This window comes from Oratosquilla oratoria, chromosome 6 (assembly GCF_046742065.1).
Source record: "Oratosquilla oratoria isolate Oo_2021 chromosome 6, ASM4674206v1, whole genome shotgun sequence".
Taxonomy (NCBI): domain Eukaryota; kingdom Metazoa; phylum Arthropoda; class Malacostraca; order Stomatopoda; family Squillidae; genus Oratosquilla; species Oratosquilla oratoria.
This window is the reverse complement of record NC_134782.1, coordinates 41,808,632-41,813,546: the sequence shown is the minus strand read 5'-3', so window position 1 is coordinate 41,813,546 and position 4,915 is coordinate 41,808,632. Positions and strand designations below refer to the sequence as shown.

At 37.5% G+C, this 4,915-nt stretch overlaps 1 long non-coding RNA gene across 1 annotated transcript in view; it reads right to left on the bottom strand.

Moving 5' to 3' along the window:
• LOC143026446 (uncharacterized) overlaps positions 1-4,915 on the bottom strand; it is a 53,511-nt gene that overhangs the window by 10,022 nt on the left and 38,574 nt on the right. The gene's annotated exons all lie outside the window — the stretch shown is intronic.

Below are 4,915 nucleotides of genomic sequence, written 5' to 3'. Positions count from 1 at the left end.
TCCAAGAGACTTTTTATACTTAACCTGAAAGTGAGGCATTGTGGAGCAGTCCCCACTCAAGGAGATGCTGTTAAAACAAAGGTGGGAGAAGTAACCCGGTTTCAAACGCTGCACACCAACCCACACCTCCACCTGGGGTCTAGTGTCTGGGTTGTGTAACAGGCCTAAAATTTCACTCTAATTTCCATCCAATTTTTCTTTTTCGTGTTCATCTTTCCACATAACCAGGAAAATCAAGAAAAAGATGGATAGATAGGGTGAAGGGAAAATACAGTACAGGAGATGGAAGTGAATGGATTTGTAAATGGATGAAAAAATAATGCAGGCCAAAAGCATGTTCTCATCGTCTCCATAATTATATTTCATTGGATGAGAGGGATGTTAACTAAGTTCTGGCTGTTTGGAGTCCTGCAATGGACTTTAGCAGAGTGGTGGGCAGTCAAAGGCTGACCTTTCATCCTTGAAGTGCTTGGATGGTAGAGTTGACAAATGGGTTTTGGATGGTTGTAAGGTGGCCGTGTGCTTTGAATTGGCCACCTGCCTCCTAAGAAGGAAAATATCTTTTGGTATGTATATAGAGAAATTGGCCTTCCACATATAGTTGATGACATTGAGATAAACCCAGGCCTTTACACATGACCAATATGCAAGAGTTAAGAATTACACACATGTAAATCACTGGTCCATACAACATACACTACACTAACCAGTACACAACATATTGGAGCTGCAGCTATTAACCCCTTGAATATGATGACACGTAGGCATCATGAGGCGTGAGTGAATATATGAGGATGCCAGTGTCTGCTTCCTGATTATATTTTGCAGTTGTAGATGAGTGACCTTATTCTGTGAACAGGCTCAATCACTTTTTCAGTGGTTACATTGTGGGTGAAAGAACAAGTATAACAGCTGTAATTATTGTATTATGTGCACATTGTGATGCATCATTGTATGTCATTCAGCTAATGTGTCCACGAATATTTGACTCATATTGAAGAGGTTAAATGCCATTTCAAACAGGATTAGAACAATTCCTACACACCAACCTAACACCAGACCACACCACTTTTATAGACTACACCACAGTCGGGGAAGACAAAACACAACACAGGTGGATTCACAGACACTATTTGACTGTTTGTAGGTAAGTCACAATTACACCTGGGTACAGTTTCTTTCCCCTTATAGCATATGTATCTCAACTTGTACTTGAAAAAGCTGTAATAAGCGAAACGTCGTACAAATAAAGGCTCCGTCCTCATATGGTGTTTAACTCGTCAATCTTGTATGATTGACCCATCATCCAGGAGTCAAAAAGGAGGGAGGGGTGGTGAATGGGAGTGGAATATGTGGGGATGAAATATATGTATGTATGATTGACTCGTCATCCAGGAGCCAAGAAAAGAGGGAGGGATAGGAGTGGAGCATGTGGGGATAAAATGGGTGGGAGTAGCTGGCCACCTCCCTTGTAAGGGGGAAAAGACATTGGTATATGTATGTATGATTGGTCAGTGCTGCATCAATTGTTAGAAAATTTGTTTTGGTGGTGTATGAAGGAAGCATCAAGGATGTATGGCCGGAGAGAGCCAGTAGGAAGTAGGAAATGGTCACTACAGTATGTCCGATATTGACCACATAAACTTTAGCAGGTTTGGTGTGCATGAAGGTCAGTGGATGTGCAGAATGTCTGGAGGTGAAAACTGATGTTTAGGTTGGTTAGATGTATTAATATACCAAAGGTTTCTTCTCCCTAACAAAGGAGGTAGCCAAGTCAGAGACAGGTATCTACTCCCACACATTCCACTCCCATCCACCACCCTAGTCTCCCTCTTATTGTAGTGTCTCATAAACCTAAGAGGAAAGATATAGGGTGTATTACCAACTCAAAATAATAAGCTGGTTATATATTACTGATATTTCATCAATTTGTTGCATTGTCTGCATGCTTTCTTCATCAATCTACATACCAAGGGCTTCTTCCCCTTTATAAGGAAGGCTACCTATTCATCAATGAATATCAAAATAATTTAGAGGAAATGTACTTTATTCTTAAGATTTTATAGGAACAGGGTATGCCACATTGTTAACCCACCTATGATTTAGTTCAAAATGACTGACCTTTGTCCTCTCAACTTCATGCTGGTCTCATTTATCAGGATTTGTTATTACAAATTTTTGTTTGCCAAAACACAGAAAATGATTATGTTAATGAAATCCCACTTCTGTTTTTCTCATATACCATATACCAATGGCTTCTTCCCCCATACAAAGGAGGTAGATATTTCTGTTTGCCAAAACACAGAAAATGGATTGTTAATGAAATTCCATTTCTTTTTTCTATCATATATACCATATACAAATGGCTTATTCCCCCTTACAAGGGGGGTAGCCAAAATTAAAGGCATAAATTCACTCCCACCCATTTCATCCCCACATACTCCACTCCTATTCACCACCACACACACCCTCTTTTCTTGGCTCCTGAATGATGGGTTATCCCAGCATCTTACCTACTACCCTGGGTCAGAAACAATGTAGCAAGACAGCACATCCACGGCAAGGCAGCTTCATCTTAATTGGCAACCCCACCTCTCTATCCTCATATGCAGATAAAGAGAATTTGGGGAGAAATCCCTTTGGGCTGCATCAAAATATCATTCGACATAAACACATCCCTGACAAAGGTGGGACTTCATCAGGGACGTGTTATGTCGTCCTGGCTGTTCAATCTATACATAGATGGGGATGTGTGAGAGGTGAATGCAAGGGTAGTGGGTCAGTGGTTGGAGATGGTTAAAGAAAATGGAGAAAAGTGGGAAGTGAGCCATCTGTTTTTTGCGGATGACACTGTGCTTGTAGCAGGATCAGAGGAGGGATTGAGGAAGTTAGTGACAGAGTATGAGAAGGTGTGTGAAAGAAGGAAGTTGAAGGTAAATGTGGGCAAAAGGTGATGAGATGTACAAGGTGAGAGAATGGCAATAAACGAAGTGAGTAATAAGGGAGAGAGACTGGAGGTGGTGGATAGTTTTAGATACAAAGGATTACAAATGCGGAGCATGCCGACAGGAGACCTTTTGGTCCATATCTAGGTCGGATGCAAAAAAAAATAATGATAAATAAATGAATAAATAAAAACTATAATGTAAATAATAAAATAGATGCATAGGTATTGTTAGATAATAAACAGGTAAATAGTAAATAATAAATTTAATTTATAAATGAGAATCAAACAATAAACAAACAGATAAATGATAACAAAACAAATCAAATAAATGATAGTCATTACAGCATCTTGCTTAGGTGTTTATCTAAATGATTCTTAAAGCTTCAAACTGAACTACATTGCACTGCCTCTGCAGGAAATTTATTCTATTCATTAACTACACAGTTGGTGAAGTTGTTTCTACCCACTTCCAAATTAAATCTATTTCTGGACAGTTTGAGACCATTGTTTCTTGTCTGATTCTCATTCAGTGTGAAAATTTTGTCACTTTTTTATATCGATTCCCTTTAGATTCTTAAAGACCTGTATCAAGAAACCGCTTTCTTAAGGAAAACAGATTCGTATGTTTTAGTCAATTTTTGTATGATTTATTTTTTATATTTGGAATTAGTTTTGTAGCTCGCCGTTGTACTTTTTCCAATCTGTCAATGTCTTTAATGAGATTCGGTGACCATACGGAAACAGCATATTCCAAATGTGGACGAACTAACGATTTACATAGCTTGTTCATGAGTGATGTACTTTTGAAGTCAAAAGATCGTGCAATCAGTCCTAGACTTTTATTTGCTTTCTCAGAGGCTGAAATACACTGCTTGGATGATTTGAGATTGTTACTGATAACTACGCCGAGATCCTTGTCACTATCCACTTTTGTTAACGAATTTCCAAATAACTTGTAATCGTACTTACTGTTATTTTTACCTATGTGCATTACCTTGCATTAGCCACTTTTCAGACCATTGCTGTCATTTATCTAATTGGTTTAAGTGATCATTTGCCATTCCACACAGTTTTGTATCGTCAGTAAATTTGGAAGCAGTAGATTTTAGTCCATGGTCTATATCATTTGTATATACTAAGAATAGAAGTGGCCCGAGAACGGAACCTTGAGGAACTCCACTTGTAACATTTTTCCATCCAGAAGTTCTTCCATTTAAAACAACTCTGTTTTCGATCATGCAACCAATTACTAGTCTAACTTAATAGGCTACCACTTATTCCGTGTGAAGCTAATTTAGTAAGTCTTTCTTGGGGGATGGTATCAAAAGCTTTTGCAAAGTCTAGATATAATAAATCTATATTGTTTCTTTTGTCATAATTCGAGATAACTGTGTTGGCTATCATGTATCAAACATGTATCAAACAGTTACTTTCTAAATGATGTTCGATAGCATCTCTGATGATAGTTTCCATAATTTTTCCTAAGATTGAAGTCAAACTTATAGGCCTGTAGTTATATGGATTCTTTTTGTCACCTTTTTTGAATATGGGAGTAACATTAGCTAGCTTCCATTCTCTTGGGACATCTGATAGGATTTCTTGAAAATAATTTCTAATAGAATAACAATCTAATTTTTCATTTCCTTTAAGATTCTTGGATGCCAACCGTCAGGCCCTGGTGTTTTATTAACTTTGAGTTTATCTATACACGTTTTAATTTTTTCTTTTATTATATTTACCGTAGTAAGTTTACCCTAGACTTTTCATAGGTTTCAGTTTGGAGTTCACTTTGAGGTGTTTCGTTTACAAATACTGAGCTAAAATAATTGTTTAAAATATCACATATTCCTTCATTTGAATATTCAGGTTGACCGTCAGCAGATAATAGTGGACCAATGTGATTCCTAACAACCTTTTTATCTCTAATGTAACTATAGAATTCTTTGGGATTCTCTTTGGATTTATCAT